This window comes from Microtus pennsylvanicus, chromosome 10, assembly GCF_037038515.1.
Source record: "Microtus pennsylvanicus isolate mMicPen1 chromosome 10, mMicPen1.hap1, whole genome shotgun sequence".
Taxonomy (NCBI): domain Eukaryota; kingdom Metazoa; phylum Chordata; class Mammalia; order Rodentia; family Cricetidae; genus Microtus; species Microtus pennsylvanicus.
In genome coordinates this window covers 33,204,681-33,228,729 of record NC_134588.1, presented here as the reverse complement: position 1 = coordinate 33,228,729, position 24,049 = coordinate 33,204,681, and the positions used below count along the sequence as shown (strand labels likewise).

Genomic DNA, 24,049 nt, shown 5'->3' with positions numbered 1-24,049 from the left:
GCAAATTTCAAGACGTCATTATTTTTACCTCTGAGTAGTACTCCATTGTGTAAATGTACCTCATTTTCTTTATCCATTCTTTAATTGAGGAGCACCTAGGCTGGTTCCAGGTTCCAGCTATTACAAGTAATGTTGCTATGAGCACAGTTGAACAAGTGTCATTGTGATCTGAGTGTGCATCCTTTGGATACACGCCCAAGAGTGGTCTTGAGGTAGACTGATTCCCAATTTTCTGAGAAACTACTGTACTGATATCCAAAGTGGCTGTAGAAGTTTGCACACCCCAGCAATGGAGGACTGTTTCCCTAACTCTGCATCCTCTCCAGCATAAGCTATCATTGGTGTTTTTGATCATAGCCATCCTGACTGGTGTAAGATGGAATCTCAGAATCATTTTGCTTTGCATTTCCCTGATGGCAAAGGACGTTGAGCAGTTCCTCAAGTGTCTTTCGGCCATTTGCAATTCTACTGCTGAGAATCTTTGTTTAGATCTGTACCCCAGTTTTTAATTGTATTGTTTGATATGATGTATAGTTTCTTGAGTTCTTTATGTATTTTGGAGATCAGTCCTCTGTCTGATGTGGGATTAGTGAAGATCTTTCTCATTCTATAGGCTGCCATTTTGTCATAGTGACTGTGTCCTTTGTTCATACCTATTATATATATATATATATATATATATATATTATATATACGTGTCTATCTGTGTGTGTGTGTGTGTGTGTGTGAGAGAGAGAGAGAGAGAGAGAGAGAGAGAGAGAGAGAATGTGTATACAGAGAAAGAGGCATATAAAACATAAAACAACAGTTTACTGAAAAGTATTCTGCATTACACTCATGCTCTCTGCTGTGTCTTGGTTGCATCACATGGAGTGACTGGCTGACCCATTAGACTTTGTGTAAGCACGCTTCATTGTTCTCACATACCCATAGAATCTCTCGCCAATGTGTTTCCCAGGAGGCATCCCCACCGTTAAGGAAAACACAACGATGTCTTCTTTCAATTTCCATTTGAGCCACGGTAGGCACTGCTCAATGGCTGTTCTCTCATTAAAGTCTGGGAAAGCAAAGTCTATTCCTTAATATATTTTTTGTATCGTTATTTTGAAAGCTGGATATTTTAATACAAATAGCAACACATGTCTTCCATAAACATTCATGATACTCCAGACCAGAATATGATAGTTCACAATCTTTATTATGCTCATAAATCTTGTAAGATACAATCTTCAGTCATTACAGAAAACAGTTTCTTATAATAAAGAAAATAATCATGCAATACCATGTCATAATTCTTCTAGCCTTTTATTTGTATTCAATAAATTAGTTGTTTGGTTATGTAAGGCAGAATTTGCCAGAAGTCCACAGCTTCAAAGGGAAACGAAATCTAGTTTATTGTCATCATACATGAAACATCGCCACTGCCGTAGTCGCCACTAATCTGACACCAGCAGGAGCTCTCTGCTCTCTCCTCCGGGATGGGAATAAAATCTGTTTTATCTGAACAGGCCACATGCATTTTCTTTTACTCTTGGTGGACGTCAACTGGTTCTTCTGTGCCCAGTCCTTACTGCAAATGGCTGACTAGCTAAGAACTGGCTTGTGCTGGAACAAAATATATAATTATTTCCCTTGAGTTTAGAATGGTGCCCCTTACTTCAGTGCAAGAATGTTTAACGTGTCAACATTATATTTCAGTGTGGAAAGGTAAAAGACACACACTTGACAAGTGCTCCCCAAGAAGGCTTGTAGCTAATTCAAGCCATGAGTGGCCTCTCCCCCGCTGTCGTTAAGATGGCACAACCGCCATGTCCTCTCCTGTTCATCTCAAATGGCCTCAGGATAGGTGCTCAGAACTTGAGACCAAGTCATTTGAGGCCTTTGTATTGTCCTGCCTTTCCTGAGCATAGAGGTTTTAAAAATATTGTTGATACACTATATATCACATTAAATGTACCCGTTTGCATACATGTCACAACCTGTGTTGTTTTCCTCAGGTTTCCAAACATGTGGGATCAGTTAAACTTTCATAGCCCAACACTTTACCCATGAATAGTGTTTTCTCTGTGCCTGGGAGAGCTTCGTCTCTTTAAAGTTTGAATCTGTTGCCAGTACCAAGCTGGTGCATTCTGAGCAATAACTTTCCGTCAACTGATCCAATGGCATTCTTTCTCCCTTTTGAAAATCACGGCTGATTAAAAGTTTAATGCAACAGCTGTTAGTGATCATGTGATTGATATGTTTTTGAAGACAGATGTTGACGAATGAGAGCAGAATACTCAGGCTTCTCTGTCGTGGAGGAACATTTTTGAGCGGCTGCGGCCGTTATTTCCCCCTTGACATTTTCTTAGTTTTCTATTCCTGTCTGTCTTTTTTTCTCTTCCCCCTCTTTACTGTTAAACAGAATTTAATTTAAGGAAAGCAGCTGATTTTGAAAAGCATACAACACCTTGTGCCCCAATTTTCCAAACAAGTGCTGACAGATGTTCCATAGTTGGATGGAAATTTTTGCAAATTTTTACTTTGACAATCCGGAGACTCTCTTTCATCTCTGATAAGCACAAATGTGGTCAAATTCAGCAGAGTTGAGAAGTTTTCATATGGCCCACGCTGTTTAACAACAGCGTAGATTTTTATTAGGAAGAATAATTTCAGCTAGTTCTGGTTTTCATTGTTTGGGATCTCTCAGAGTATTCTCATGTTAGAGAAATTCTTAAAGGATGCAGTACATGCATTCCGTTGAACTCTCTTTGAACATTCAAAACCATTGTTCTTTAATGCCATGTGCACTTCTTTGTAACTCTGACCAGTAGTTTCTGTCCTGAAGGTTTGGCCTGAATTTATGATAACACGGTAGTTTCTGAGTCGATGGGAGAGATGTCTTGGGAAATCATTCATCTGGTGCTATCTGCTAGAAGGAATAAAAGATTGTGCTGTAAAAAAGAGAAACAGTACAATTTACAGAGAATCGCCGTGTTTTAGAACCACAAAGGCTTTGTCAATCACCGGAGAAAGAGAGCATTTAAGGCCCTCACCATTCAGGGTAGGGGCTCAGGAGTGAAAGGCGATTAATCAACAGGAGCCACAGAGCCCTCTGAAGGATTCGGGTACAGCCAGCACATTTACTCCTGCGGTTGGAACCTTTTAGCTTGCTCCCGTTTGGGTGGTCCTTTAGGATCTACACTTCTACTGGTTACCCGGCAAGAATGGAAAAGCCATTAGCCGAGTCCCAGTGAAATCAGAATATAAGCTGCGAGGCTCAGCCTCTCAGTAAATACTAAGCATTTATGTAGTACCTTTAACCCTAGAATTAACTGGAGACAGCCATAATATAATTCCCACTTCACACGGAAGGAGTGAAACAGTGATTTATTAGAGGGAATGAATAACTTAAGCTTTCTGTGAATAAAAATATATCATCAGAATGCAAGTTATCCATTTAGCTCAGCCCTTAAGAAACAATCTCTCCAAGGAATAGGAAGACATACACACTGAGCTTGAGAAAAAAAACACAAATGCATCTCACTCTTGCCTCATCAGCATTCATGAGCTCTGTGTAATTCCCATGGATTTCATGTCTCTGCTCCTGCCATTATTATTATCCCCAGCCTCCAAATCAGTATTCATTCAGGCTGTATGAATTTAAAGCTGCTATCAAAAATCTCCACTACTGTTTCACATTCATGGGCTTTGTTTTGACATGCACAATATTTGGTCTGAGACTAATAGCTTATTGTTGCTCTGAAGATGGAAGAAGCTGGGCTCATCAATGACACTCAACTTTTGCCCACAAATGCTGACTGTGTAGGACTTTGCAACAAGCATGGTTGTGAACTCAAGAGTAGCATCTGAGCCCAGACCAGATTTTGCCAAAATCTATTGCGAACATCATAAAAGAGATTTATTTGTATTTGCACATATGTGTATTTTTGAGCAAGTACATGTATATGTGTGTGTTTAAATCTATAACACAGTGTGTGTGTGTGTGTGTGTGTGTGTGTGTGTGTGTGTGTGTGCCCCAGCATGCACATGCAAGTGTGGCCTTGGAGATCAGAAGTACTCACTTCTAACCAGAACCTGGCAACAACCTAGATACTCTTCAACCAAAAAATGGATAAAGAAAATGTGGTATATTTACATAATAGAATACTACTTAGCTATAAAAAAAACCCAATGACATCATAAAATTTGCAGGTAAATTAATGTAACTACAAAAAAGTCATTCTGAGTGAGGTAACCCAGACACAAAAGACAAGCATGATATGTACTCACTCATAAGTGGGTACTAGATAACAATTAGGAACCTAAGAGGGATACGGACATCACCCTGGGAAAGGGGAAATAGATGAGATCTCCTGGGTAAACTGAAGGCAGGAGGCAGTAGAGAGGAGGGGAGGGGAGGGGGGCTAGAATATGAGGGAATAGGATGGTCGAGTTGGGAAGGGATGAAGTGAGAGAGCAATGAAATAGATGTCTTGATTAGAGGGAGCCATTGTTGAGTCTGGGAGAAACCTGGAGCTAAGGAAATTCCCAGGAACTCACAAGGATGACCCCAGCTAAGACTCCTAGCAACAGTGGACAAGGTGCTTGATGAACCAACCTTCCTTTGTAATCAGATTGGTGAATATCCTGACATCAAAAAAACCTCATCCAGTAACTGATAAAAGCAGATGCAGAGAGTCATTACCAAGCACTAGGCAGTCCAGTCGGAGAGAGGGAAGAGGGATTATATGGGCTAAGAGGGGGGTGTCAAGATCACGATAAGAAAATCTACAGAACCATCTGACCTGAGGTAGCGGGTTTAGTGACATTTTATTTATTTTATAATAAATAAAGCTGCCTAAAGATCAGAAGGTCAAAGCTAAGCCTCTAGAGGTCAGGCAGTGGTGGCACGTACCTTTAATCCCAGGATTTGGGAGAGAGAGGCAGACGGATCTCTGTGAGTTCAAGGCCACCCTGGGCTACTCAAGATCAATGCAGAAACAAATCCAGGTTGTGGTGCATCACACTTATAATCCCAGTAGTAGGGAATCACACACTTTTTATCCTAGCATTAAAGGGAATAAAAAATGAGAGGAGAAAGAGGCTTAGTCTGTTTAGTCTGCAGTCACCGAGTCTTGGTAAAGGTGAGACTTCTCTAGTTGCTTGGCTGTTTTGCTTTTTTGGTTTTCAGGTTGAACCCCAATCTCTGACTCTGGGTTTTTATTATTCGTGTTACATGTGGCAATTCACAGACTCCAGACCAACAGCTGGGGAGCCTGCGTGGTACCAAACTAGGCCCTTTACATGTGAGGGGAGTTGTGTAGCTTGGTCTGCTTGTGGAGCCCCTGGCAGTGGGACCAGGATCTAACTCTGGAGCAAGAGCTGGCTTTTTATTCAGGAGGATGCCTATATGTTTTTCTTTGGGTTCTCCTTATTTAGCTTCTCTAGGATCACTAATTATAAGCTCAATGTCCTTGGTTTATGGCTAGAAACCAAATATGAGTGAGTACATCCCATGTTCCTCTTTTTGGGTCTGGCTTACCTCACTCAGGATAGTGTTTTCTATTTCCATCCATTTGTATGCAAAATTCATGAAGTCCTTGTTTTTTATTGCTGAGTAGTACTCTAATATGTATAAATTCCATACTTTCTTCATCCATTCTTCCATTGAAGGGCATCTAGGTTGTTTCCAGGTTCTGGCTATCACAAACAACTTCAGCAAGCGATGAAAGGAGACAGAGACAGAGACCCAAATTGGAGCACAGGACTGAAATCTCAAGGTCCAAATCAGGAGCAGAAGGAGAGAGAGCACGAGCATGGAACTCAGGACCGCGAGGGGTGCACCCACACACTGAAACAATGGGGATGTTCTATTGGGAACTCACCAAGGCCAGCTGGCCTGGGTCTGGAAAAGCCTGGGATAAAACCGGACTCTCTGAACATAGTGGACAATGAGGACTACTGAGAACTCAAGAACAATGGCAATGGGTTTCTGATCCTACTGCACGCACTGGCTTTGTGGGAGCCTAGGCAGGTTGGATGCTCAACTTACTAGACCTGGATGGAGGTGGGGGTTCCTTGGACTTCCCACAGGACAGGGAACCCTGATTGCTTTTCGGGCTGGGGGGAGACTTAATTGGGGGAGGGGGAGGGAAATGGGAGGCGGCGGCGGGGAAGAGACAGAAATCTTTAATAAATAAATAAATAAATAAAAATACTAAACTACTAAAAAAGAAAAAAAAAAGAGCTGGCTTTTTGGAGCCCATTTGCTCTGGTGGGATGCCTTGCTCAGCCTTGATGCAGGTGGGGAGGGACGTGGTTCTGCTTCAGCTTAATGTGGCAGGCTTTGTTGACTCCCATAGATCTTACCCTTTCTGAGGAGTGGATGTGTGGTAGATTGTGGGGAACATGGCAGGAAGGAGAGGGAGGGAAACTGTGGTTGGTATGTTAAATGAATAAAAAAATACAAAGGAAAATAAAAAACAAGTCATTACATCCCCTGGAACTGCAGTTACAGGCGAAAACAAAAAATAGAAAAAGAAGAAAAAGAAAAAAAATGACAAAAGAAAAAAAAAGGGAAACTTTCTCTGTCAGGAACCAGAAAAGGCCAGACTGACCTCACAGAGCCTCATGGTTGCCCCATAGTGAGTTCCCCCAGAGTAGACTCACTAGGAAGGAAAATACATGATCTCATTAAGGGGGTAATTATTCCTTGCCACCTCTGTAGTAAGGCTTTAGGTGTGTCTACTTTTCCCCAGGGGAAAACAGGTGATTAACAGGCCCAGCTGCATAAGTGTAGCCTAGAATGTAAAGTCTCTGTCCAGGTCAGAGAAATAGCTTTTCCTTGATAGAAAGCAGCCATGAAATCCCTGAGGAGCTGGACTGGAACAGGGGTATAGATACAACCCATTACCAGCATGAAAATCTAGAGGTCCAAGCTGATTGTCAGAAGGGGTTAGTGTCTGGACTAGGGTTTCAATCCCACCCTCACATTCCTCCAGGCAGGAGAGAGGTTAGAAGCAGAGTTCCCTGCAAGCATTCCAGTTCACAAAACCAAGGACATTCCTAACAATTCTGCTTTCAGGGTTGCTGCTCCTAAAATGCCTAGCCAATTCCTAGGTCCTCTTCTCACCACCAGGCTGACCTTGAGTTTGCAGCAGGCTTCGGCCTCAGCCTCTGGGATGCTGGGATCATAGGTGTGCACCCTGCAGCAGCGCTGGTATTCTTTCCTAGGGTACCAACCTCATCAGGATCCCTCCAGGACTATGTTACAAGGGCTGAGTGGATTTCCAACAAGACAAATTGGGTTTTTAATTTCACTGTGCCCAAAAGCCACAAAATTTCCTAGTACCTCCTCGGCCAGATCATTTCAAATGTGGCCATGGACTGACTTTCACTTACTAGGCTTACAACTCAAAGCTTCAGTTGCTGTGTTCTTTTCCTTTTATAAATTTAACTTTATTGTCCAAAGATAATGCAATATGCTTTTACAGAAGTTAGATGGGGTTTAATGATTTTTGTATGTATCCATACTACAGATCTCATATTTTACAAATTTTGTTAAGAACAACAATTAATAAAACTTTGATAAATCTGGGGAACTCTTATGTACACTAGACCAAATGTGATACTTCAATAAATATTTATGATTTGTGGGGTTTATATGAAGTTTCAGTTATATGATTCTTCCCTGTTTAAAATACCACTGTCTCTTCCACCACTATAAAACAGTATCTGTTTCGAATTCTTACCATTGTAACCAAATAGAAAATTAATAAGCCTTTTAGATTTTTCTCAAGTTCTGTCTCACATACAAACTCTACTAGATATGTTTGCCCAGAATGCACAGAAGGCTGTACACCAAGAGCTTGCTGTTTTTATGAAATTTCCCAGTGAGAGATGCGCATGTGCTCTGGATGGAAACCAGCTCTTTCGGGAATCTGAATTTACCCAGGTGTTTTGCTGGGAGTCAGTGCATTTCTGAGAAACCCAGATTGGATCATTTTGTGTGAAATTAATTTCAGTGTTTCCATCTGTGAAATGGTAAGAATATCTGCCTTGGAAATGTCTAGGGAGAGTCATGGGAAGTGTACTGTGAGCTATGCTTGAACACATCCAGAAAGACGCCCTTGTGATTGGTGGGCCTTGTATGTGTGTACACATTGTAGGGATTTACCAAATGACTCTGCAGACTGCTGAATGGTCTGTTTAATTAAAAACCCTCGATAGACTTGCTTAACAAATGGTGCTTCTATGTTAACAAGCATTTGAATTAATTCATTATTTCAAATATCGACATACATTACTATAAAGTTTACATACCATTAGAATGATGATTGATATTTCCGAGTGTATGGAAAAACTTGATTTTATGCATCTGGGAGAATAATTTTGAAAATCAGATTATCACCACACATATTTCCAGGACTCCTGATCTGCTCACTTAAGGATGTTAACTCCTTCCTTACTGGATAGAGCTATGGTTTCTCTGTTACATTAGAAGCCCCTGATCATTCTAGTTTGAGTCTGCACTCTTAGACCAACTATGCTCACGGTGGCTTAGGAAAATCACCTCAGGCTTTGTGATCAAGTAGGTTAATAAAGGAACAGGAGGAATGCAAATGCTAGGAAGGTGTTCTCAGCAGGTTCAAAGACTGGCGCCCTGTGTACATGAAGATGCTGGGAAGAATTCATCAGGTTAAACAAATGTAATAGATGAATAGTCAAAATGAGTTCTGTACACACACATATTTATAAAGTTTATGCTTTTGAGAACTTGGTATCTACATCACCAGTACCATCCTCCACTCAAACTCTTCTAATGTTTCCACTCCCAAATTCATAGTCAAGTTTTTAACTTTTATTGTTATATGTATATACATGTGTGCATATATATGTACACATGCATATACAACTTTCTGAGTTTCCTTAGCATTGGTCATACATGCTTGTATCCAGAGCTAACCACTTGCAATTGAACATAAGAAGTAATTGTTGTTTCTATGCTTGTAGCTTCTTTGTTCTAAATCATCTGAGTTGACGTTTCGTGTTTATTTGAAATAATGAAGCACGACCTTTCAGTATAGAAATAGAAATGACAAGGCTTAAAAAGTAAATGCAAACCAAAGGAACCAAAGCCCTCAAGAGAGTCCTGGTTCTTCACACATGCACAGTTACATAAGTCCTCCCCAATGAACAGAAGCAAAATAGTCAGTGCAGCAGAACAACCTGCAGAGATTTCCTGAATTAACCTCTAGTGTGATGTATACAGAAGGCTGGAGACAAGATAAGCAGATGTTATAAGAATATAAATTGCATCGAAGGGTGTATTCTTTAGGGTAATTTTTTATAAAATTAATATAAACAGCATGTGGTGGCTCACATCTGCAATTCCAGCACTCAGAAGGCTGAGGCAGGAGAACTGCCAAGAGTTTGAGGTCAGCCTGAGATAGCTAGTAAGTGTCAAGCCAGACCAGGCTGCAGAGGAGGATCTTGTGCTACAAATAAAGAGAAGCTGTAGTAGTAGAATTCAGATAGAGCTGGTTTAGATAACTGTAGCACGGACGCAAATAGGATTTATGAATATTTGTCAGGTCTTTATCTGAAGCTGTTTTCTTCTTGATTATCAAATTTCATCAGATTCATTCTGTAAACCACCACAGGTTACTTTCTACATCGGAATTTGCCTTGTCAGCAGTCAAAAGTAAGTTGGAGATCTTCTTAGATCATTTCACAGGACTAGCTTTCTATTCAATTGGGCAGATTCGAACTCTACATATTCCTCTGATTGAACACATAGCCACTTGATGTTTGGCCAAGAGAGAACATGACAGGACAGCCAGACAGTGAACCAAAAGATATACAACATAATTCGCATAATTTGTGTGTAGTCTGAGGGAACAAAAGGCCTTTCCCACTGTATTGCACATCTGTGCAATTTTACAGTACAACTTCGGTGTAAATTTTACAGTGATCCCACTCCCTGTTTTCATACTTCGGAAATTGGGTGGCTGTCACCAGAAGCAAACACTAAACAAGAGTTTAAATTTGTAGGCATACTCCATTTTGCTTAAAATGCTTACTTGAGAATCTGACTTCTTTGAGGTATCAATATATATATCGTGAGTCACTGAGGATATGGGGCTGAAGACAGCCAGAAAAGGCAGTGTACTTAGCTCAATTCCTTATCTGTCTGAAATTAGAAAACGTATGGTAGAAGATTTGAAGTTACATCATTTGTCTTAAACCTAATCTAGCCACTGTGAAAATGCATTATCTTTGGTCAGTTTATAATAATAAGATTGCTTTTCACCCTTTGTAACTCAGAGCACTGACACATCATCCCACACAAAATACAGAGTCCCTGAGGACCAAAAGACCACGTAAAGTAAATGAGAGAAAGACAAACAAGCTCGCTTAGCCTCGTGGTGAGTGTAGATTCAACACAAATTCAGACACTTGTGTGTCCATTGAGATTCGAGGAAAGTAGATCTCACAGTAAGACCCAAAGAAATGAAATTATCTTTTAGTAAATGGCACCCTTGTGTCTGTTTTCCACTCCTGAGGTCCAAAGGCAAAGCCTTTTTCGTCCTACGCAAGGCTTGGCTACTGAGTTACATAGCCCAGTCTAAAGGTCAATTGGGAGCATAATTGTGGTAGTTAATTCTGGTACAGAGAGGCACCATGATTTCTGGCTCCTCATCCCATGAAGGACCATTGATGGGAGGATCTATAATCTTTAAGAAACACAGAGCTGTGGATGCTTAGACATTTGTTGGCTGCAATGTTAATGTGTCAGGTTCAGAAGAGACAGTTGCGTCTCTCCTCCTGCAGCTAAATGCTGCTTCCATGCCAGGTGAATTCCAGGGCATGTACCAACTTCTTTAATGATGATGAACTTAATATTACCTAACAGCTCCCTGAGGAATTGAGAAATTGACAGGGGAAAGTACCTAGCCGTAAGTTACTTGGGTTAGCAAGGAAACTGAGGAAGAGTTCAGAAATTGTTGACTAATTTTAGTTTTACTACTAGTTTCTCCCTAGTCAAGTAGACTTACTTAACCATGGTTGCTTCTTCTGACTTTTGTACTGTTTCTCAGAAGATCCAATGAGGAAGTCCCATCACTTCTTCAAATCTATGACATAGACCCCGATGATGACATAAAAGCTCAGACACACGCGATGAATCTCTCATCATCTCATTGCTGTGTGGGAGGGGGAGGGATGGCCGTCAAACCAATGGTCTTGGCCTTTGCTCTTTCTCTCTGTTTAAAAGGAGCCTGTAGCAGGCAGGTTTTTAGTGTTCTGCCTCCATAGCTGTTTAGTCTTTGACTAAAAACAACAACCAAACCTGGCTTCTTTCCAACTCAGCCTGGTTAACACATGGCTCCCTCCACACAGGAGTGGGAGGAGATGAACATTCCACATTACCATTTGAGAATCTTCTCCTTGAAAGCCAAGATCATTGTAAGTCATAAGTTCATGGGCACATTTCTGAAGGATCGAATTAGTCACAATTCTCAGTTGCCAATCTTGGAGGCCAAGTCCTTCCTCTCAGTGAGCGTGCTTCCTCTAGATAGTTACGCTAGTACTCAACTCATGGGATGGTCATGTAAATTGAATTCGATAATTTTCATGATTAGAAGCAGTTGTAGTGAGCAAGTATTTGGTGACTGCTAGAGAGACTTCCCATTTCCCTGCACTAAGGGCAAAAAGGTAAGGGTTTAAGCATGCAGGGCCCACATGGAACAGCAGGAAGATGACATGCTTGTAGGGGTTGCATTCCTATAGCGTCCACCTTCCTCAAGTGTTAGCTGGCCATATTATAATCAACCTGGTATCAGGAAGTCACAAGTCTGTAAAAATGCAGTTCATGAAAACAGTATACGCTGAGATAAAATGCTCCTTTGATGGATTTGTATTTCCTGAGACCAGAGACAAATTAACAGACCTAAAATCTTGCGGACAATGTACAGTTAATGTAGGAGACATTAACCATCTATCCCTTTGGGGAGTTATCTGGCAGAGTCATGTCTCTCTGGACTTGGGAATTGCATCCTGGACTAGTCATATTATCTAGAGGTAATCGTTCTCATTTTAATGCAGAGTAATTCATTAGCCACACTTTTTAGCATATTATATTCATATCTTCATGTTCATCTCTAAGGATTCCCAGTTTCTGATTGCAGTCTCTGACATGTCTCTAAAAATCCACTTTTACTGTGCCAGGTCTTCTTTCCCTTTTTGACTCTTTCAAGGAACGTGACTTATTGAGTAGTTTAGGCCTTCTACAGTTAAACCGAGGCGATCGGACAAGCCTAACTGCTTTGTTTTCTAGAAGTCAAAACAGACTGCAAATTTACAGGATATAAGTAGTTCTGTTAGACAGGGAGGCACCACTGGGGAGACAGATGCTTATTAAGTTCCTGGATTAGGGCAGGAGAAGCATGTGGAGGCTGCTTCCAGGGCCCAGCTCTCAGCACTGTGATTTGGGCCCCACTGTTGTCCTGGCTTGTGACAGGGCAGCCAAGTGGAGCCAATTCCAGGGCCATCAGCAACCCAACCCCCCTCCTGTCCTTTTCCTTTCTGTTTCTTGCTGTCAGCTTACTGTAATGTTGATTTAAGAAAAACATTTGTGTCAGCGCTTCTTTTCGACTGCTTAAGATCTGGACAAATTAAAAAGCGATTTTAAATAGAATCTTGAAAAAGTCCTGACAAAACTTACCTTGTTGCTCCAGCTAAGACTTCAAGAACTACACCCAATAGGTATGGAGAGAATAGACGTCTTGGCTTGTTCCTGATTTTCATGGAAATGTTTGAGCTTCTCTCCATTGAAGTTGATGTTGGCTGTGCGCTGCCTGCAAATACACTTTATATGTTGAGGTATGTCCCTTGTATCCCTAGTCTCTGTAGGACTTTTATCTTGAAGGGGTGTTGGACTTTGTCAACAGCAAAATTTACCTGTCCAATGAGAAGCTTACTAATACAATGCAACATTCTTTGATATGTTTACCATAACCTTAGAAAACATTCTCTCAAGGCACAGGAACTCTTCAGTCACAGGCCTCTCTCACTCTTCCATTACTTCTTTCTCACCATATTTTGCTTTAAAGCTTTCCAATCATTTTACCTCTCTTCTTTCTTTATTTCGATATTGATTTTTTTGGCTTCTGTTTCCAAGCATTTCTGTCTCTGAGTTTTTTTTTTTTTTAAAAGAAAAAAATTGCTACAAGGACATGGAGAAAAGTCTCAGCAGTTAAAAGCGTTAGCTGCTCTCCTAGAAGACCTGGGTTTTATCACCAGCACCTACATGGTGGCTTACAACACTCTGTAACTCCAGCTGCAGAGGACCTGATGTCCTCTTCTGGCCTTTGTGTGTGATCACCAGACACAAATATAGTATACACACACAGAAAGAGGGGGGAGCAAAAACATACAAACAAATCCACATGCACACAGTGAAAATAGCTACAAACTATTCTCTTGTCCAGTTTTGTCGAATATTTGCCTACCTATGCCCTTGCTACTTATTTAAAACTCACTTCAACAGACAAGACATGAAACATGTGACTAGGGAGTCTGGATTCTGTATTTCTGTCATACTGGGCACTAGTGGTGCTTTGTCTAACATTTATAATACGATGCCCTGACCCCTAGGAGTTCTCATGGGATAGTATAGAGAAACAGAGCCTATACAGAGATGCCTATGGTAGATATATATGATGTCTTTAGGAAGAGGGAACAGTGGCAAACGAGACTGACGAGACAGGAAGAAGGTGACTATGAACAAGAGAGTCCTCGGAAGATAACAACCCCATCCATACCAGACAGGGAATCAAGGACAGATCATAGCTGCCACCTCAAAGCCAAACTCAGCAAATCTATGAGATGTTGGGGCTTTACAAAGGCATAGGTAAGAGGCTACTTACAGAAGCAGGGTTGACTCAAAGACAACTAAGTCAGTGAAAACCTCACATACCACTGTGGGCGATGACTCAAGAAGGCTGGATCCTTGGAGTTCTCTGAGTGAACATGCAGTACACCCTTGTCATCGGGAGAGAATCTCTTCCCAGCCGCTGTTTACTGCTCTGCTGCCTTTGTGAATTTTGCTTCAGCTTTCCCACACGTATGAATTTTGTTGACCTTCTGCATGTCATGATCCTCCCACCTCTTCCTGGAGGCAATGTTTCAACTTGGAACTTCTTGACCTCAAAGGAGCCATCCAAGAGGATGGAATGCTTCAACTATGAAGAAACTGCTGCACTACATGAAAAAAAAAATGAAGAAAGGGCTTGTTGAGGATTGATGAATAGTTAAGGACTGTCCAGAATACAGAATATATTTTTTGATGCTTTCATTAATATATAGTTTATCCTATTACTTCACAACTAAGGCATCAATAATGCTTTCTTTATACAAATAATATCAGCTACCAGTGATGATGGGAGATCTTACTGTGGGTCACACGACCACACGGATTTCATAGCTAAGTATGAGACTTAGAAAATGTTCATCATAGTAAAAGGCTTCTGAACGTGAAATTACCAAAAATTAGCTCAAAATCAAAGGCCTAATGAATTCTAGGTGTTTCGGTTAGTGTGCATCCATGTTGTGCGCCATATCTTCACCACAGCTGGTGCACTCTTCCCCGTGCATGCTGCCATGAAATACCAATGGAAACATGAGAGTTTACAGACAACAGAATCTTTTAATATTTTATATTATCATTCTTAAAGATATAAGTACCAAGTTAGTGTATCTTTGTTTTGCATTGAGTTCGAATATTTGATTTTAAAAAATTCACTGCTTGAGTTTCTGACTTGAATTTCAATTTATACAAATTAAATGAGTTTGTCTTGGGCTTAAGACAAGCTTTTCAAGATTTTATGAGATGACTCTAGACACATGTCTACATTTTTGCACTTAGTATTTATCCAAACCAATGTTCTCTTTCCTAGTAATTATAAAATAAAACACACCCAGCCAATGTTCAATTCTTTATGTAAAACTATAAAAGCATATCATCTATCACTTTCTGAAAATGTGTCTCATCTTTAATAAGTACTAAAATGACATGCATACTAAAAACATTGTTTAAAGACAGCTTTGTGATTTCTTATGAATATTTTGTACACACACTACATTTATCACTTTTCTGTTGCTGTGGTCAAACGCCATGGACCATGAGAATTTAAGCAAAGAAGAGTCTGTTTGGGCTTATGGCTCCAGAGAGAAGAGAGTCCACAATGGCAGGGGAAGCATGGCAGTAGGCAGCCAGAGAAGGAAGCTGAGGGATCACATGTTCAACCACAAATAAGAAGTGGAGAGATCTAACAGGGAAAAGCTAAGGAAGGCCTAAGATTCTCAAAGCGTACCTCCATGATGTATTTTATCTAGCCAGGCTGCTCCACCTCCCCAAACAGTGGAGTAAATAGATTTTCAAATACCAAGCCTGTAGGAGACATATTTCTATTAAACTACTTCGCTTACATACCCTAATCATAAAATATGTGTGTGTGTGTGTGTGTGTGTGTGTGTGTGTGTGTGTGTGTGTGTGTTTCAGGGTGAAAAGGGGTTGGGAATAGAAATATGTTAGAGTTCTCTGGCCTAGATCTGGACTTAACATTTTTCTAGGACATCAGTGGTCAGAGGAGCTCACTTTCTTTGTGGAAACCCTGAACATTGTTGCTGGTTTTATGACAGTGCTGTTATTGTTCCTAGTTGTTACTGCTCTCCGTGCAGAGGGATTGTACTTCCTGCCCCACTGAGTTCAAGGTTAGCTCAGTGGCTTGCTCTGGCAGTAGAGGGAGCGGAATGGGTCCTTTATCAGTAGCAGCTTGAAGGATGCTCCTGTGGTCACATTATTGATCTTTTCGTTTTGATTCCTATTGGCATCTTTCTGACAGAGGCTACTTTTAAGCCTGAGTCCAGGAGAGGCTGAATGCAAAACAAGACCCAAATTAAACCATACTCAATAGATGTGTAATGCAAAATAAAGATACTGTATAACACTGCTAATTTGGGGTTATTTGTTATTGCTGCAAAATCTAGCATAATCTAAGTGATACAACACCCAAGTGCAATTCCCCTTCCTTTTTTTTTTTTTTTTTTTTTTTTTTTGCTTAGATACAGTTAAAATACTAAGATGTGTCACAATACTCCAAGTCAACACTTATTTTCCTCTGGATCCTTTTTCTTTCTCTATAATTTATTTGCATCAATCATTCTGGAGTAAAAAAAATAGAAACATTTAAGTGAAAAAAACCCATTGCTTAGTAATTACCATTCCTAACTACTTCTAGCAGTATTAGATATGGGATTCCCTCTCCACATGTCAAATACAAATCATGGAAATGTGACTGAAGGTCTCTGGTCCAGGGCTGTCAGTACACATGGCTCTGTGACTTCAATCCCAGAGACACACATTGTTTTGTCCATCTTCTTCCTGCTAAGGAGCAACCAAGTGAACTGCAGAGCTAATGCTAAGGGACCGTTTTCATTACAGACTTCAAGGAGTTTCAGTAGACTACAATGCGCTTGGAAACATTATGTCTTTGAAACATTTGGAAAATGACTCCCGTATATAACAGACACCACAGGAAAACAGGCAGGAAGCATTTAGGGAAGAAGATTACAACTTCTTAGTCTGTTCCAAAGAACTAGAGGACACCCTGAAGAAGCACGAAAGCCCGTAGTACTGCCTATCTACACTTGCTGAGTCCAAGAGAAAACGCTCATCAGTACAAACAACGGGGAAGCCCTGAGCACATGGACTCCCAAATCCAAGTTATTTCATGACCCCAGAAGAAGTGGGGCTGGGGAGCAGTAGAAACCCAAAGGCAAGACTTCTCTTGCTCCTGCGATTTGTGAAGTGAAGCTTTTCCCTCTGGCTGTCAGAATAAGTGGGTGTCACCACTATTGTCTTCAATTCCTTTCACTCCTTCTTTCTTCAGGCAATGACATGGAGCTGCCCTTATGTTTTTTCTTCCTTCCCTAAAACGAAAACACAGGGATGATTAAATCTGTTAGGAAGAGAGAGGGTCCTTGTGCATTCATGGTCCTGTGACCTAGATTTCCAAGTCTGATATGGAGGTAAAAATAAAATAATTCATTTTACAGGAACTATGTAGTCACTAACCTTTAATTCCTTTCAAGACCCCTGGTGTCTTCCCCCAGTTTATGAATTATGAGGATGCTTGTGCAGCTTTTACAGACAACACAGGGCTGACTTTCATGCTCAAATAAAGAATCTACTGTATTGAAATTTAGTGTAAGGTGATAGCAGGCAGTAAGAATAATTTTAACTTATAAAAAGCTTAAACGTGATGGTCTTTTGTATTTATGGATGCCATAAACTATGTGTTTATTCCTCAATGATACCCAATCACGCCATTTCCACCCTATTAATGATCCCATTTGCCTACAATAACAATCAAACCTTTTGCATTCTGCTGCCTTATAGTTTCTGATTTCTATACACCCTGCTTTGCAAGACTAAAATCAACATAGCATGTGTACAATGCCTACTCTTACTATCCACATACTTGCAGTTGTGTTATCTGAAGCAAGAAAAAAGTCTGCTCCTGTTTTTCCTTGCTCACTTTCATAGAACATTACATTACTGTGAGATTTCCTTTAGGCTTGGAAACTCATTTCATAATCACAAGAATAACCTTTCTTTTCAGTGTATACCTGGTGCACACACCCATTTCCTGATGATGTCATTCCAGTCATACTGGCCTTCTAATAAACCATCAGTTTGGATGAAGTACCTCAAGGTGGTATTTAAACACTGATCTTGTATATCTCTGTCCCAACGCACAGTATCATTTTCTTCTTCATTCCACCAATTCTGGATTTCTCTTAAATCTTCAAACAATGCTTACCCATTCACTAAGACTTCTATATATTGGTGCAGGAGAATTGTCTGTATTCTGAAAATCAGGTTTTAAATAAACGCTGATTGGCCAGGCAGAAATATAGGCGGGAAAACCAGACAGGAAGTAGAAATGATGTAATGAGAACAGGAGAATTCTGGGAAGGAGGAAGTTGATTCCTCCCACTCCTACCCAGACCACCGAAGCAGCAGAATGTGATCTGCCCCACTGAAAAAGGTACTGAGCCACATGGCTAACATAGATCAGAAAAATGGGTTAATCAAGATGAGTTAGCCAGTGAGAGGCTAAAGCTAACGGGCCAATCAACTTATAATTTATGGAGACCTATGTGTGATTTTCTTTGGGGCTAAACAGTTGTGGGGTACTGGGCAGGAAAGAAACACAAACAAGCAGGCCCCTTCATGCTACAATATATTATTCTCTTTGGCCGTAAAATGTCTTCTATTAACCTCTCTTTTTCTTCTTTTGAGTCTCAATTTCTATAGAAATCTAAGCCAAATTATTTACGTAATAGAAACTTACATGTTCATAATTTTTTCTACATGCATACATGTTTATTTATTAACATGGAGATATTAGTCTTTCCCATACATAGCAGCCAAGAAGATGCAAATTATTATCTACTCAAAAGAATTTCTGATTCTGAGTGTTCCATAAAATCATCATCATCTTATTTGTATTTCATTATGAGCACATCCCTACTGAGGAACCATTGGCAGAAAAGATTAGTTCCGGGTGTAGTGGAGATGAGAAGAGAATATGGAGAAGACAGGGATTAACAGTGCTGAGGAGAGGGTGCAAGAACACAACACAGCCCAACGAAAGGGGTACCGGCAGAAAGTAGTCCTCTGAGAAGGGGAAGAAATATTTAAAACATTGTTGATCCCAAGAAAGCAGAGGCAAGAGAAGAAATGTAATGAACGAGAAGAAAAGTGTGCCCAACAGTAAATAGCTTCTAGCGACTCTTGCTTTCTCTACGAATTCTGAGCCATACACAGAAATCAATCTAGAAAGAAACTCAATGTTCCAGGCCACTAACTAGCAGTTCCAGGAGTTTATGTATCATCTGCTATTCCTCATATGCCAGACCAGAACACACACACACACACACACACACACACACACACACACACACACGTGATCAGATGGGCCTCCTGTTCATCAGGAATAAAATGCCTGACAGCTCTCAGGGGCTCACCATCTCGACAGGCAAAATGCCCCTGCTTGTCAGATAACATCATTATGCCTGGCCTGGTAGGCACTTCCTCTGGCCACACGCTGTTGTGTGGGCAGACTAGATGATGTACGCTTCCACCAAGCTTTGCTGAGAACCGGGTTTGTGATCTACAAATATCATTGACTGTCATGCTCCTATTCTACAGGAGATTATTTTAAAATTCCACTGCTTGAGCAGCAAAGAAACTGACAGTTGACGAAATCCATTTTAGACTACAGAATGTTATTTTGTATGTGAAAAGAATTTTTAGATGAGAATGGCCATGTGTTTTGTGTTTCTGTAGCTGACACTGTGCTTAACACCACTATATTTATAGGGGAAGTACCAGATAATAATTGTTTAAAACACTTACGTTTAGGGGCAAGAGAGATGGCTCAGCGGTTAAGAACACTGACTGTTCTTCCAGCGCATGCTGGTTCAATTCCTAACACTCACATGGCAGTTCACAACTGTCTGTAACTTCAGAAGCCAACACCCTCATACATACATACAGGGCAAACACCAATAAAATAAAAACACAACAAAAACACGTAAGTTTATATCCTCATTTTCACTGTAAGCCAACACTATTGGTATTTTATATTCATTTTACACTTCAACATTAGATTTCCAAAATAATTTTTAAAAGTACAAATTGAAGAACTTAGACTTTGTAATTTCAATAAACCATAACCAAGGCAGTATGATATTGGTATAATGTTAGATACATGGATTGATGAAAATTTCAAGGCTAGACCTAATTCAAGTCCTTCCTGATAAAAGAAATTGCCAAGCTGCATAGAAAGGAATCCAAAGAGAAAGGAGGCTGATGAGCTGAGGACTTTTCTTGACACCAGCATGCAAGAGTATTTTTCCTAAGGCTGATGTTCTTATCCCAACCACAGGCAAACTCCTCTCACCGGTTCCTCACATTCTCAGAGTTAGCCAGTTGCAGCACGAGCTTAAGTCTAAAACCTTGAGTGCTATTTGAGGTTGGGATAGAGTCGCTTTTAACTTAGACATTTCCTGTCAGAAGTGACATGTTACCCGACCCTACATCCTGCTCCTCTCTCAAAGTGGAGACAAGCCAAAGAACCACAAAGGAGGGGTGAGGAAGGCAGCTGCAGGGATCCGTGGCAAGGGAAGTCATCCACGGCAGTGCCAGTTCTGCCAGGTGCCGCTCTGGAAGTGAACGTACTTAGCTGTGTGTGTGTGCAGAGCCTACTTCTTCCACCTGGGAACGGCTCATGAGTGAGTTGTGCTTTGGTTGTTTGCTTCCTTTACCTTTCCTGTGGGCTTCTGGCTTTAGCCCTTGAGACTCACTCTCTTTTCTTCTGTCTTTTATTGTTCCTGGAAGACTCTCCATTTGCGGACCTTCTCCGTTCCTTTTTGCTTCTAGAAAGTTAAATGTCTGGGAGAAATGGAAGGGCTCTGTTTTAAATCATGCGGTAACTTTGTTTACTTATCTCCTTTAAAAGTGTTTTCGGGGTCTGCTAGATGGCTCAGGGAATAGGGACAAACGTTTCTTAAGCCTGTCAATGGGAGTTCAGTCCCAGATACTCATGGGGGTGGGAAGAGAAAACTGAGCCTGGGATATTGTACCCTTACTCCCAGATGTGTGCGCTCCACTTGCACAGTATGGTCTGCCTGCCCTTGACACATACATTTAAAAAATGTGCTAAAAAACGTATTCTAAATTTTCTGGGTTCGAATCATTTTATGTTGTAAATGCCTTGTTTTCAAGGCCAGCTTCTCTCTCTGGATTTACATAGAAAGTCCAAGTGGGATCACAAACTTAGGGGGTTCTTGATGCCATTATTCGTTTTAGCTCAATGATTCTGCCAGCTAGGAAACCCACTGGTTCTCTTCCCTCAACCTTAAATTACACAGTTGCTCTTGGGACTGGGGCACATGTGAGATTCTGATAGATACAACCTGTCTTAGTTAGTTTTTTTATTGCTATAATGAAACCATGCATGACCAGAGCAACTTGGGGAGAAAAGGGTTTATATAATTTAGACTTCCATACCACTATTCATCCCTGAATGAAGTTAGGACAGGAACATAAACACGGGAGGAACCTGGGGCTGGGGATAGGAACTGATGCAGAGGCCACTGAGGGGCACTGGCCTGCTTCCCATGATTTTTCTCAGCCTGCTTTCTTATGGAACAGCGGACCACCCATCCATGGGTGATATTACTAGCAAAGGCTGGGTCCTCCCATGTCAATCATTAGTTAAGAAAATGCCCTTCAGGCCTGCTTACAGCCTGATCTTACTGAGGCGTTTTCTCAATTGAGGTTTCCTGCTCTCCAATGAGTAGCTTGTGTCCAGCTGACATAAAACTAGCCAGCACAACCAAACTCTTATCCATCTGATGTAGCACTCCTAAGCCGCAACTTTCCGCTCTAATTCATCCCCAAGATCCTACATTAATAGCAACATCACAATATAAAATATTCAATTTTTAAAAATTCTCACAGTCTTTTTTAACTTAAAACACTTAAAAAATCAGTCTCTTTTAAGTAGGGAATCTCTTTTAAAATCCAAAGTCTGTAGCGTAAGTTGTCATCAGTGTTTTTGATCTTGGCCATTCTTACAGGTGTAAGATGGAATCTCAGAGTTGTTTTGATTTGCATTTCTCTGGTGACTAAGGATGTTGAACATTTCCTGAAATGTCTTTCAGCCATTTTAGATGTCTCTGTTGAGAGTTCTCTGTTTAGGTCAGTACTCCACTTTTTAAAATTGGATTTTGTGTTCTTTTGATGACCAGTTTCTTGAGTTCTTTGTATATTTTGGAGATCAGACCTCTGTCTGATGTGGGGTTAGTGAAGATCTTTTCCCATTCTGTAGGCTGTCGTTTTGTCTTGTTGACCATGCCCTTTGCTTTACAGAAGCTTTTCGGTTTCAGGAGGTTTCATTTATTAATTGTTTCTCTCAGTGTCTGTGCTACTGGGGTTATATTTAGGAAGTAGTCTCCTGTGTCAATGCGTTCAAGTGTACTTCCCACTTTCTCTTCTGTGAGGTTCAGTGTAGACAATTATCACATGTACTCACTCATAGGTGGTTTCTAAACATAAAGCAAAGAAAACCAGCCTACAAACCACAATCCCAGAGAACTTAGACAACAATGAGGACACTAATGGAGACTTACATAGACCTAAACTACATGGGAAGTAGAAAAAGACAAGATCTCCTGAGTAAATTGGGAGCATGGGCACCTTGGGAGAAAGTTAAAGGGAGGACAGGAGAGGCAGGGAGGGGAGCAGAAAAAATGTAGAACTCAATAAAAATCAATAAAAAAATAAAATTCAAAGTCTCTTAAATGTGGGCTCCTGTAAAAATCAAAAATAAATTAAATGCATTCATACTTCAGGAAGATCCAGGGCACAGTCAGTCAAATCAAAGCAAAACCAGACTCGAAACGTATACATAACTCATCATCCAATTGTTTGGCGTTCACTGACGATCTTCTGTGCTCCTCCAAGGGGCTTGACTCACACTCTGGCTCTGCCCTCTGCAACACACCAAATTGCTTTCTAGGCTCCGGCTGGCTCCACTCCACTGCGGTTGCTCTTCATGGCCACCCACGGTACTGACATCTCTAAAATGCTGGGGTCTTCTGCTGCAGCTGGGCTGCACTTTCAACAACAACCTCTCCTAGGCTCTTTTCATGGTGAAGCCTCAACTCCTCTGCATGACCTCAACTCCTCTCCTTTAGTTCTGCACCTTCAAATGCAGCTGAGACGGCTCTTTCACCAATAGCCTCTCCTGGCCTCTCACAGTGCCAAGCCTTGGCTGCTCTCCAAGACCCTTTCATGACTTCAAAACCAGTGCCACCTGGGTGACTCTTAGACTACCAAGTTTGGCTGCCAGCAAGAGGTACAATTTTGCCTGCCTCCGGAACACAGCTTCTCTTTACTCACCCTGAGGAAATGCTTCCCAGATTTCATTGCAGTGATACTGGTCTCTTCTTAATCACAGCTAATTCCGCAGCTCCAGCCAACCAGCACTGAGCATCCCAGCAAAGCAAAGCTCACTTTACTAGTCTGTTATCTTCTTAATCACAGCTGATTCTTCAGCCTCAGAACTACAGATCCTTAACTCAAAATTTCAAATGGCCCCAACAGAGTCCTTGAACTTCTCTCCAAGGAAGGTCTCCATCATTTGCATCGCCCTCCACATTCTTGTCTTCTAATTTCCTACACGACAACTCACCAAGCAATGAATGCTTACTGTCTTTTCTTGCACCAAGTTCCGAAGTCCTTCCACAGTCCTCCCTCAAACGACATTGTCAGGTCTGTCACAGCAACACCCCACTATCCTGGTGCCAACTTGTCTTAGTTAGGGCTACTGAGGCTGTGATGAAATACGACGGCCAAAGCAACTTGGGACGAAAAGGGTTTGTTTTGCTGACACTTCCCTATTGCTGTTCTCACTGAAGGAAGTCAGAACAGAAACTCAAACAGGGCAGAAACCTGGAACTGCGGTCAGGAGCTTCCACCGCAGTCCTAGAGGGGTGCTGCTTACTGGCTTCTTTCCCATGACTTTCTCAGTCTGCTTTCTTATCTAACCTTGGATTCCCTGCTCAGGGGTGGTCTTGTGCAATGTTTAATGCAAGCTTAACATATATACCTCCTGCAATGTTTATCGTTTATCTGTGACACAACTCTTGGAAATCCTTTTCTGTGGCCTTTTGAAATACCTGGCACATTATTTTTTTGTCTATAGTGGCACAGCTCACTGCTCAACCACTCCTCCTCTTTCTGCCTGCCTTTTCTCCCCTGGTTCTAGTAACCACAATTCTCTCAGCTTGTACAATATTTGTGATTTCAGACTGAACACACCACTGGGATCGTTAATTCTCTGTCTTTCTGTGCCTGGCTTATTTTAGTTAACATAATGATGTCCATCTCTAGCCATATTGTGTACATAATAGAAATCCATTTCTTCAA

General features: G+C 41.1%; 1 long non-coding RNA gene across 6 annotated transcripts; it reads right to left on the bottom strand.

Moving 5' to 3' along the window:
- Positions 1 to 1,209: 1,209 nt before the first annotated feature.
- On the bottom strand, positions 1,210 to 23,460 carry LOC142858625 (uncharacterized). Of its 6 annotated transcripts, none has more exons than XR_012912062.1 (4): positions 20,380 to 23,460; positions 13,961 to 16,974; positions 11,040 to 11,186; positions 1,210 to 2,908 (listed from the first exon to the last, which is right to left on the bottom strand). It is a non-coding gene; the product is annotated as an uncharacterized LOC142858625 (long non-coding RNA). The 6 variants fall into 6 exon arrangements; XR_012912060.1 differs by lacking the exon at positions 11,040 to 11,186 and having other exon boundaries at positions 1,210 to 2,933; positions 13,961 to 14,244; positions 14,527 to 16,974; XR_012912058.1 differs by lacking the exon at positions 11,040 to 11,186 and having other exon boundaries at positions 1,210 to 2,933.
- Positions 23,461 to 24,049: the final 589 nt, after the last annotated feature.